Source organism: Elaeis guineensis, chromosome 2 (assembly GCF_000442705.2).
Source record: "Elaeis guineensis isolate ETL-2024a chromosome 2, EG11, whole genome shotgun sequence".
Classification (NCBI taxonomy): Eukaryota; Viridiplantae; Streptophyta; class Magnoliopsida; order Arecales; family Arecaceae; genus Elaeis; species Elaeis guineensis.
The window spans coordinates 100,310,705-100,323,785 of record NC_025994.2 but is presented as its reverse complement, the minus strand read 5'-3'; the positions used below and the strand labels follow the sequence as shown (position 1 = coordinate 100,323,785).

Sequence of the window (13,081 nt, the reverse complement as noted above, 5' to 3'; positions counted from 1 at the left end):
ATGGATTTCCGGCCATCGCACCAGAACCGAGGCAAAGGTGAGGCCAAAGAAGAAGAAGAAGAAGAAGAAGAAAGAAGAGAAGATTTAAACGGAAACCACGGCTGAGGGAAAGGATCACGAACCCGAAACGGACCCTTTAAAGAGCGAAAGGGGAGACGACTGCCGGCGACGACGGAGGGAGTACTCGGACAGAGTCTCTGCAGCAAATTGTTCAGGGTGGGGCTTCGAGCGCAGGTGGTCCTATATATATAGGGCCGTTCAATGGCCAAGATGACCCCGCGCCGACCGAGATCCCCCAGATGGGCGACACGTGGCGGCGTCCGGGCCCTTCTTTTGGCCCGATGGTCCGACGCGCCCATCCCGGGAAGGCCGCACCGCCCTCATTTAATATGGAGGACGCCGGCCCCAACCACCTCCGACACGTGGCAAGAGGGCCGCGGTTCTGAATTCAATCGTCCGCGGCGATTCGTATTCCCGATGGGACGCCTGACAGCGCCCCGCGCTCCCAGGACCGGCGCTTGGCGGTGGTTTGCATTCCCTAAAAGGCGCCGGACACCCGACCACCTGACACCAAATCGTCCGGCACCCAATTGCCTGACACCAAATCGTCCGGCACTCGATCACCGACGTAACACCTGACGCCGACGAGATGGGACGTCTGACACCGACGTAACACCTGACACCAGCGAATCGCTTGGCATTTATGAGACACCTGACATCGTATCAACTTGCGGTACGGTTGAAATTTGGCCTGCGGTGAATCCACTCCTTTTCGCCCGGCGTTGCTGTCCAAACGGAGGCATCGGCCAACGCACCGTCCGACTCAGGAGTGGAGGGGGGCAACTGTTGGGGGATACCGACCGACCCCGCTCACGATGACTTATGATCGGACATACCCGACCGATCGATCGATCGACCGACGGACCGATCGACCGACGGACCGACCGATCGGATGCCATCACCGGCCGATTAACGGCCCTTTACCGACTGAGGATATATCGGTCGGGCAGGCCTTTCCCACTCTCCCGACCGACTGAACCGGGAAGTCCGATGGTCGACTCTCACAACATGCCCGGCTGATTATCAGAGAGGCCCGAATCTTCGCCCGACGCCGCACAGATGGCCACCGACCTAGGGTCGGTCAACTCCTCCGATCGCCGTACGGCTGCCAGAGACTGTCAGCCCTGACAGCAACATGCGGCACTGCCATCTAAGGGCATTATCCCGCCTAGGGCATTGTCAACCCTAGTGATTTGACAGTCCCACGGTGATGTGACACTTTCACGGCGACTCTGACAGTCTACAGTGAGTTGACAATTCCTCAATTGTCCGCGTCATTAATGACGGCGCCATACCACGCTCCACTATATATATCGGGGAAGGTAACAGTGTAAGGGGCCCTTCGAAACAACAGGCTTGCATCCTCTCTCTCTCTCTCTTTCTCTCTCTCGATTGAGCTCTCTGTCTTCATTTCACTGTTGCCCAGTCACCTCTCTGACTTGACCGTCGGAGGGTCCCTGCCGGAGCCGCCTCCGGTCAGTGTAGACTTTCCTTTTTGCAGGCGCTCGTTCCCGGCGACCAGGCGACGAGGGGATTGGCCGCAACAATGTTTAATAGAAGGATATCTGAACTAGCCAACACGTGTGAAGCGTGATATTGTGATATCAGTCGTGGATTGAGATATGTTGCCGGCTATGGGCAGAAACATGGTGGCTTACCACGAGCTGGAGCATGAGCGAGTCTAGTTTAGTACCGAAATAATAATATTGTTCGAATTAGAATGGTGTTAACCAAATTATGATAAGTAATTTCTCTAAAAGATCACTGAATAAAATTGCTGATTAGTAACATGTGATGTGTTGAACAGAATTTTCATGATATTATTCAACTATTATATTGATGATGTATGAATCTTATTATTTTTCTATTAGTTATGTATATTTGTTAAAAGATATTTCATATTCATTCTAGTATGAACATAGAGAATTCTTATTGGATTGTAAAGCTCACAACCTTTCCTTCTTTCCTTTTTCAGAATTATAGGACATATAGTTTCGGACAGGTCTGATGGAGTTTAAGCAATTGAGTGATTTTACATACCTTGCATATTCTTTAGGGCTTGCCCAGAGTGTATGCGGCTATCATGTATCCGAATCAGGTGTTAGGCTTGGGACGTGACACTACGTGCTTGTGCACGAAGCCAATTACAATTTCTCATTTCCATGGATCCTATTCATCAAGCATTCATCTCAATACAAGCAATATACAGTATAATTTCTCCCATCATTGGTACGAGCACATGATGAATAAGGCCTATAGCATTTTCATCATGAACAAAAAAAAAAAAAAAATCTTTTATTTATCTTTAGTTTAGCCTTAGGCCATTCTCATGTGATTACTATATGCGCATTTCTTAATATCTTGTCCAAATAGATCTGATTATAACTCATCTATATGAGCTGTCAAGAAAAATTTTAGCAAGCTGGCCAAGCTTAATGCACTGGCGTTAGTGAGACTAAATTTAATTATTGCTAGATTCAGCTGCAGATAGAGCAACAGAACCACATGATTTTTAATTTTTCTGACAAAAATCACTGGTTCTGCACTATCTTTTTCCAACATTATTTGGACCTCATTTGTTTGTTCTTGCATGTCATTTGAGTTTACTTTCCATGAGTGAATCTTCTCATGATTCCAAAAATTATAAATGATTTAAATCCTTCCACGTCTAAGCCATCCATCACGAGAGAGAAGGGCGCCTTGGTTGGATGGTAACATGATCATTGCATAAACTGATTCTTTGACCAAGTGTAATGGTATAACTAGTGAAAGCAGCTATTGATTTTTTCTTTCCATGGGAAGTTTCGACATGGACTTGAAGAGGATACTAGTCCTGCATAACAACTAGATGTTGGTAAGTCACCGTGCTGGACGGTTTTGCATTATCCTTTTCCAACATTAATTGGACTTCATTCGTTGGTTCTTGCATGTCATTTAGGTTAATTTTCCATCAGTGAATCCTCTCATGATTCCTGAAATTATAAATGACTTAAATCCTCCAAAATGTCTAGGCCATCCATCACGAGGGAGAAGGCTTGGTGGGAGGGTAAAATGATCATTGCATGAACTGATTCTTTGACCAAGTATAATGGTCTGACCAGTGAAAGCAGCAATTGATTTTTTTCATAGGAAGTTTCGACATGGACTTGAGGAGGGTATTAGTCCTTCATAACAACTATATGTTGATAATTCACCGTGCTTGATGGTGTTTCACTATCTTTTTCCAACATTAATTACTTGAACTTCATTTGTTTGTTCTTGCATGTCTTTTTTGAATGGAGTTTGTTCTTGCACGTCGTTTGGGTAGAAACATTCCATCAGTGGCGTAGAAAGGGGTTTTGACTCTTCCTGGACTCTGTTGGTTTATCACGTGTTCATCCCTGTTATGTCACCTGCCATGTTTTTTTGTCACCTGTTTTTCCTGTAGAACTCTGCAGATCTCTCTGAACTTCTTTATGTAAGTTTCCTCCTTTTCTAATTAAAGCCGGCTGGTCTCACCTCCCTTCGCCTCCCAAAACCCCCAAAAAAAATCCATTAGCCAATCTTCTCATGAACCCTAAAATTATAAATGACTTAAATCTTCTAATGTCTAGGCCATCCATCACGAGAGAGGGGTCTGGTTGGAGGGTAGAACGCATCGTTGCATAAACTGACTCTTTGACCAAGTGTAATGGTATAACTAGTAAACATTGAAAAGAGCAGCAGGGGGCAAAATAAAGGACATGCACCGACTGGAATCTCTCCAATACCTAAAACCTTTCATGAAAGGAATGGCACGCCACAAGCTGAAAAAGATATCCAAAGCTTTATCTCCTTCATAAGAGGCCATCAATTGATCGATCCACCGCTCAAATGTCAGAATTACACTTGGAGCAACTATCATGAATCACCGATAATGGCAAAATTGGACAAATTTTTGGTACTACCTAACCCATGCTCGGATCATGCCTCGGTCAAGCTTATCTTTTGGTGGGATGCCTTCATCCAGAGTTCCTTTCAAATTTGATGGATGTTGGTTTACTCATGAGGATCTCTCCACATTGTGGGTCGTGCCTGACTTTTGGTTGGCGCCTCGGAAAATGCGATTTTTAATATGGTTCGAAAAATCAAAAAAAGCCACTGGGAATGCTCTTAAAGTCTGGTCATCTTCTGTCAGAGCAGCCGCCAAAAAAGACAAAATCAGACTCCCTCCAATTCAAGAGCTGGACAAAAAAAGAAGAAAGAATTGGGCTCAACTTTGGAAAGAAATCGTAGAGACCGACGCGGTAGGATCTATCGAGATTTATTAGAAGCAAAGATCAAAGGTCAAGTGGCCCGCAGAAGGGGACCACGACACCGTTTTCTTCCACAAGACTGTCAACATGAGGAGGACATTCAACTGGATCACTATCACTAACATGGTATGGAATGGCTCCGAGGCGACATCCATTTCCCATATCTTGAATGTCTTCAAAGAATTTTTTAGAGATATATTTGATGAACCTTTCCTACCCCAATTGGACCTCAACTGGGCTGAAATTTATCCCTCCTCTGAGTTGAATCTTAGCTACCTTGAAGCCCCATTTACCATTGATGAAATCTGATTTACTACCTTTAGCTTCAAGGGTGACATAGAGCCCAGGTCCAGATACAATGTGCTTTTTCCAGCATTTTAGGAGCTTGATTTGCAATGATCTTGGAGCTTTCTCTGCAAAAATGCACGAATTCATTGTTGATCTTGCTCAGATAAACAATGCCACTCTAACCCTCATCCCTAAAAAGAAGCCGCTACTTCCCGTTTAGATTCTCCCCCGACAAGTCTGGTTCACAATTGTTTAAAGATCTTGGATAATTTTTTACATGCCAATAAGATCATTCATCACTCAAAATTGGCATCGGTCCTCTATAGATGCAGAGGACCAATGCTTTGGTACCAACTTGATCCAATTCGATAAAAAAAATTTTTTTTTTCAATCCGTTCAACTCGAATCTTATTAAAAAAAAAAATAGAAGAAGAAATTTTTTTTTAAAAGAGTTGGACTCAAATTTCTTTTTTTTTTCTTTATTTTTTTTATTGATTAAAATAAGATATATTTTTTCTATTTAAACCAGCAAGATCTATTCTTACATAATTTGGATCGGATTTCTCTTTCTAACTTCTAGATAAATGTTGGCCCTTGAATAATTTGGGTTGGATTAACTTTCTCAATCTAATGAAAATCTTTTGTCTAAAATAGACATGTCTAATAGACATAATCTACAAAAAACTAAAACTCTTCGAAAGATAAATCTCAACTTTTACATCAACTTTAATTTCTATTACTTCATTAGATTTTTTTTGAATTGAAAGTTATGATTGATCAATATCTTATTCGAAAGAAAATTTTTTCGATTGATCGATCCATGTTAGATCCTAGACGAAAGAATTTTGGTTTGATCACTTGGAGTGTCGCCTCTTTAATGGAAAACATCACATGTAGAGCTTGAATAATATCTATTTTTTTTAAAAAAAATCAAATCAAATATCATATGATCACGTTGTTATCTTAAATTTAAAAATTTGATTCACGAATTGACTTCCCAATACGACGGATCTCCAATGTGATGGATCTTTTGTCCAACCATATCCGTAGTTGCCATCGAGTCCAATGATCCTTCTAAATTATAAAGAGACCAAATGGTGTGAAAAGAGGGACCCACAAAATAATGGGTTCATAAAGAAAGAATACTTGGATGTAATACTTGTACTATCTAGGGTGTTGGATGAAATTAGATCTTTTATTTATCTTTAGGTTAGGTCCAACTGATGTGATCACACACACATACACACGTACATATATTCATATATTTGATGAAGTGCATCTAAATATCATGGCCGATAGACTTGACTATAACCCGTCTATACAAGCCGTCAAGATAAGCCAAACTTAATGCACTGGTGTTTTTTTCTTTTTTCTTTAATGAAAATAGGAGCTGGGCCCACCCAGCGTTTATCATCTTACAAAGGATGCGTTCATAGCAGCATGCGCTTTTGGGGCGATTGCATCACTTTCGTGCATTTACTGGGGCCTTTCATCGAGTAGTCTGTGGACAGAAATATGAGCGACTTTCAGGGGTAGTCCATGGACGGGTCATCCGAGGGGAGGCTAGCCGGGATCACCGGCGACGAGTGGGAAGGAGCGGTCATGGGCTAGGGTGGCCCAGGGCCCCCCTTGGAGGAGCACTTGGACTTCCCATAAGATCTCACCCGAGGAATTGGAAAGCATCCAAGGGTACTTCACCAAGGTTTTGGAGTTGCCAGAGGAGCGAATCAAGGCCTCTCGGCAGGCCTGGGAGACGACGGCAGTCATCAGTCATCACCAGAAGTCTCAGCCGCCGGGTTCCAACGGATTGGGTGGCTCGGGAACTAAAGGTGAGAGGGAAGCTTGGCCGTGATGTGGTTGTCTTCCTGTTGGCAGAGGATCACTGTATCTTCCAATTCAAGGAGGAAGACAAGGGGGCGGCCATGGATGGCGAGCCATGGCTAATCGCCGACCAACTACTGGCGATGGAAAGGTGGACGCCTGATTTCCCATTGGGAATGGACCCGACCAACACCGCTGTGGCTTGGTTGAGGCTACCCAACCTCCCAATGGAGTATTGGGACAGAGTCGATCCTGAGTGTTGTGGCAGCGGCCGGTGGCCCTCGATGGGTTCACAGACCAACTGCAGAAGCTTGGGTTTGCTCGGATTAAGGTATCTATCAACGCCTCGCTGCCCCTTAAACCATGAATCCGCATTAGGGGCCAGAAAAAGCTCCTTTGGCAACCATTCCTCTATGAAAACATCCTGACCATCTGCTATCGATACGGTCGGAACGGGCATAGGGATAAGGATTGCAGCCACCCTGTGCCAATGGTGGAGGAAGGGGACCGGCAGCTGCATGAGGAGAACTTTATTCGGCCGGAATCCAAGTAGGATACCCCTATCCCGATGGTGGTGGAGCATCCCGCCAAGGCTCAGGCCTTGGATCGTCACGGAGAAGATCTGGCAGCCGAAGATGCCGAAGGGAAGACCGTGGCCAAGGAAGGAGACCGAGTCGATGCCCGAGTCCTCCGGCCTCGGGTGATCCCCCAGCCTTCCGAGTTCCCCATCGAACTGGCCCAGTCCACTGGCCTCCCCGCTCGACTCAGACGGGTGGTAGAAGCCATCAAAAGTGGCTTGGCGCCGGTCTCCTGAATAAGAGGGTCGGATCATCATCCATCGGGTCCGGATCCGGATCCGCATTCGAACCACTAACTGATATGGAAAGGATCTGCCAATGAGCGAAGTGGGTCAGAGTTCGAGCCTTCTCAAGCGGCCTCGGAGCGCTTCATCCTCGAGGGCTATGGTGGGCCAACCCAACAGTGATGGGCCCAGGATGGATACTGAATGGGCTGGATCTAAATCGGACTAGTGCCCTTCGAAGAGGCCTTCATCTCCCCCAGTCAAGCCGCCATCTGCATCTGAGGAGCGATGGAACCTCGATGGCGACCCAACAAAGCCCCACGACCATCGGAACGCGGCGATGGCGAGCTAGCCAGAAGGAGAGGTGGTGTTGGCTCACAATCAGGTTTGCTCGACTGGAGGGGATAACTCGGCTTCCACCAACCATCATTCACCCGGTGCTGATAGTGGGTTGGATTGCAGCCGGTTGGCTGGGACGATGGTGATCTAGGATGAGAGGGCGGGGCGATGTCAAGAGGAGGGTAGGGACGGGGGAGGGTTGATCGCCTACCCTTGTGACCCGATCGAAGCACTTGGGCCACTCGGACCCAGTTGAGAGGCGAGAGGGGGGCCAGCCCACTGTGGGTGTTCTTTTGGGGTTTTCATTGAATCGGGAGGAGCTGGGCCACGACACTATCATGAGACGTGTCAATAAAACCCTGTGTGGGGTGAGTGGTGATGTGGAGGCTGGAGGCTCTACTGAGGAGGTAGACTGGACGATGTTGGAGCACCCAGAGCCAAGTGGGGAGCCGATCAAACTTCCCTCGCAGCCCTCTCTCTCATGAAGATCCTTGTTTGGAACACCAAGGTGGTGAGAAAACCATCATTCTCATCTACCTATAAAAGAATCTTGATGCAGCTCTTCATAGCCATGATTTGCATGTGCTTCTGGGGTCACAATTGAGCAGGAGTAGCCTTGATCATGCCCGATCTCATTTCTCAGCGTGTTGGGAATTCTATGCAATTGAGCCCCAAGGTCTCGCTGGAGGAATTATTGTTGTTTGGAAATTGGGTGGGGCTAGCGTTGATGTGTTCCATCAATGTAACCAGCAGATTGCATTTGTAATTTCCGAACCTAATGGATCTTTTTGGATTTTATTTGATATTTATGCTAGCATAGAGTACAGACAAAAGCAGACACCTTAGTACGAAGTTTTCAAGTTGATCGAGCAGACTATCCCAACCCATATAACTGGTGACTTCAATTGCATTGATAGCCCTCAAAGAGAAAAGAGAAGGCAAACCCTTCACTGAGAAAATTGAAGTAAGAGAGTTCTGAGATTTCATTGCAGCGAATGGTTTGGTTGACCTAGGCTTCTCCAAGCCCCGATTTAGCTGATGCAACAACCAACAAGGTAAAGCAAGAGTGTGGTAGTGGATTGATAGAGCTGTTATCTCGGCTAGCAGGTCCAGTTGTTCCCGAGTTACCAAGTATTGTATCTCCCCCACTTCTCGTTTGACCATTGCCCACTCTTAATCTCTAGACACTAGGGGGACCTACAGGAGCCCATTTTAGTTAAAGAAGTTTTGGCTCAGCTATCTGCAATCTTAGAACATTGTGAGGGAGGTATGGAGGCTATCAGTGCATGGGGATGCCATGTATCGGATGACTTATAGATTGGAGTTGGCTAAACATAGGCTCTTTCGGTGGAACAGATTGGAGGTGGGTGACATCTTCAGATGCTTGGAAGATATTGAAGCGATGATCTTGGACCTCAAGTTATGGTAGGAGAGGGATGGTGGGTTCCCTAAGGCTAATCTTGTGGAGCTACAAAGGAGCCGATCCCCCACACCATTCCTTGCACCAGTAGTAAGAGGTTTTGTGGAGATAAAAATCCAGCATATATGTAGCGAAAATTTAGTGCAGGGGGCAAATGGTAATTTTAAAACTTTTTCAAAATTACTATTTTACAGCAGAATTATTAATTAATCTCATTAATTAATACTAATTAACCCTACACTAGGATCTAAATATGATACAACAGCATGCATTTAAATTTGAAATTCAAATTTGAATCAGTAAACCTTTTACAGTACTGTGTTCAGAACACATCACCTTTTGCGGGTAGTCGATCACCGCAATCTGATCACCGTCAGGGAGCTCTGATCGTCACGTCGCAGCCACACAAATATCTGGCCTCTGCGGATCGTCCACACGAAGCTCCCGTCTGATCAGCTCCTCACGAATGCTAGTTCGTGATTTCATCCTTTTGATGGCAGATGTTGATCGAACTCCTTCGATCAATGTATGCCGACTCCTCAGATGCTCTAGATCGTTTGCACGGTTGCTTGAGAGGCTGATGGATCTCTCCCTGAAATTTGGTGGACTCACAACACTCGTGGCACATCAATCTCACTTCCCAAACCCTAGGTAGAAACCCTAGGGTACACACTAGAAACCCTGCGCTCAAATTTCTTTCTTTTCTTTCTTTTTCTCTCGGAAGGTTTTGGACCTTCACCTTGGGCACAAACTTTCCTCACGCCCCAAAGTTTCTCTCCTAAAATTTTTACGCACGTCCCACCTTTCTCCTCTTTTTAAAACAACGTCGAATGTGTCTTATCCGCATGAGAGGATAAAGATAAGTGGTTGCACATTTGAATTCAAATCAAATTTGAATTCAAATGCAAAACCAACTCATCCCTATCCACTTGTGTGTGAGAAGAGAAGGGGCGTGAGTTGATTTGTGCATGGAGAGTTTACACGAGAAATATTTTCTCGTGTAAAATATGGGGCGCACAAGATAAGACCATGGCGCATGGATTAGTTGGTTGCTTATTCAAATTCAAACTTTCTTTTGAATTTGAATGGCCAACCAACTTATTTTTATCCAGATATTTGGCGCACAAGGGTGGGCATGGGATGGATTCTGCATGGAGAAAATTCACGAGAAGTTGCTTCTCGTGAATTTAAATATGCACAGAAGAAGTGAGGTGGCGCAGTGAGAAAAGTCAAGGTGGTTTGAACCTAATTGAGCCAACCTAATCTAAATAGGTTAAGCACAATTAGAATAAATTAAATCCAACTTAATTAGGTTTAATTAGGCTCAATAAAATCTTAATCAAATCAGAAATTAACTAAACCTAACCCCTGATCAAATTAGGGACTAAACTACCTTAGCGATTAGGTCAACATTTAACCTAATCGGGTCAATCCAAACTGAATCCAATTCAATTGGACTTGATCTAAAAATAATTACTTAATCAAATTGAGTTAATTAGCGATCAAACCACTAATTAAATCTCTCATAAATATTGAGTCCAAATCCGATGGGCAATCAGGCATCAGAGACCATCGATATGAAACCCTGATCAAAGAGTTCAAATTTCAAATTCAAAATTTAAAATTCAAAATTTTGACCCCGGTACCCAAAATGTGTAGAACTCATGATCAGAGAATCCTAATTCTCAATTATAGAGTCTCAGACACATAAGACTCATAATCAGCCATCTGATCAGAAAGGAATCACTAATGTGTGTGACCCCACAGGTTCGAACTTAAGCCGGTAGCACAGGAACCAATTCCTGTACTAATCGAAGTGACCATCTAGCAATGGTACCCGACGACCGGATAGGTCGAATAATCGCAATCGCAACATTCAGAACCTACGTGAATATGGTTATCGTATAATTCATCCCTTTTGACCCCTGTGTTTAGGACGACTCAGGGTTAAACTGTCAACCCTGATGATATCATCCGAATCGTGCTCAACTCAATTAGTCCTGTGACTCCTCACTAGGACTACCCTGGCCAAGATTTTGCTAAATTGAAACACGACTGTACACAGCTCCTAAACTGGAGTGGTCAATCCCATCTTGACACACGCACCGACAAGTCAAGTACTTGACTACACCCAGCAGCCTTCCGTCATTGAATTAGAAATTCAAGTAGTCCAGTGCCTAAGTGCAGTGAGTTGCTTGCAAGTCACCGTGGCGGTCTCAGGTCGGAGGGACATTTATACCCATATCCCATCGGAGCAAATCTTGACAGCAGAAATAGCTCCAGAGTTGGTCACGTTCAGTGTAGATGTACTATTATATCTCACCTGTATGCCATACCAGTGTCTCCACACTCTTTGGTTATGAGGACAACCAACCCATATGGCACACAACGACCTATGCTCGATAAATGTTGTCGTCCTTGGTAACAACATATCATTTGGTCGCGAATATGTTTAAGGACTAAGCGACAAATCCTCCTTTGTCGAGTCTAAATAGTCCTAAGGACTTCACCACACACAGGAGTTCATTAGAAGATGAAACATTTGTGATGAAAAAATATCAAAATAACTTTTATTTATTTATAATTCATGTACTATTACAAAAGGAGCACAACCGTCAACAGGCTGACGATTGGCTTTGGGATACTATTCCCAACAATCTCCTACTTGGCCTAAAGCCTATCGGTGCAGTATCTAATACCCATCTTCAACTTGTAGTCGTTGAACTCCTTCACTGCAATGGCTTTAGTGAATGGGTCGGCCAGGTTCTCCTTCCCGTCGATCTTCTGAAGGTCAACGTCACCTCGATCCACGATCTCCCGGATGAGATGGTAGCGACGCAGAATATGCTTCGTCCGCTGGTGTGCCTTTGGTTCCTTCGCCTGAGCAATGGCTCCAGAGCTGTCGCAGTAGAGCAGAACTAGACCAACAAGGGAAGGTGCTACTCCGAGCTCGATGATGAATTTCCTCAGCCACACCGCTTCTTTGGCAGTATCTGATGCAGCAATATACTCCGCCTCGCATACTGAATCAGCCACAGTGTGCTGCTTGGAACTCTTCCAGCAGACAGCCCCACCATTAAGGGTAAAAATAAATCCTGACACACTCTTGCTATCATCGCGATCAGACTGAAAACTAGAGTCTGTAAACCCTATAAGTCTCAAGTCCGATTCACCATATATAAGCCACTGGTCCTTAGTATTTCTTAAATACTTCAGGATGGTTTTAACAACCTTCCAGTGATTTTCTCCTGGATCAGATTGGTATCTACTCACTACCCCTAGTGAGTATGCCACATCTGGTCGTGTACATGTCATGGCGTACATGATAGATCCCACTGCCGAAGCATATGGAATCCTACCCATACGCTCTCTCTCTTGAGGTGTTGTCAGACAATCTCTCTTCGGGAGAGAAATTCTATGGCCTATCGGTAGATAGCCTTTCTTGGAATTTTCCATGCTGAACATTTTCAGCATAGTATCAATGTACGTGGACTGGGATAAGCCAAGCAACTTTTTGGATCTATCCCTATAGATCCTCATCCCTAGGATGTAGGAAGCTTCTCCCAGATCCTTCATGGAGAACTGTGACGATAGCCAAATCTTTATTCCCTGTAATGCAGGGACATCATTCCCGATTAAGAGAATATCATCCACATACAATACAAGAAATACTACTACTGGACCATTAGCCCACTTATAAATGTAGGGCTCTTCTCCGTTCTTAACGAAGCCATACGTTTTGATCGTCCTATCAAAACGTATGTTCCAACTCCGAGATGCCTGCTTAAGTCCATAAATGGACCTCTGTAGCTTGCACACCTTAGACTCATCTGTGGATGTGAACCTTTCAGGTTATATCATATACACCTCTTCGTCCAGCTCTTCGTTTAGGAAAGCTGTCTTCACATCCATCTGTCAGATTTCATAGTCCAGATGGGCAGCTATCGCAAGCATAATCCGAATGGATTTGAGCATTGCCACAGGAGAAAACGTCTCATCATAGTCTATACCATAATATTGACGATATCCCTTGGCAACCAGACGGGCTTTATAGGTCTCCACCTTTCCGTCTGCGCC

At 44.8% G+C, this 13,081-nt stretch overlaps 1 pseudogene; it reads left to right on the top strand.

Annotated features, from left to right (window-relative positions):
• On the top strand, positions 1–8,387 carry LOC140855345 (uncharacterized; annotated as a pseudogene).
• Positions 8,388–13,081: the final 4,694 nt, after the last annotated feature.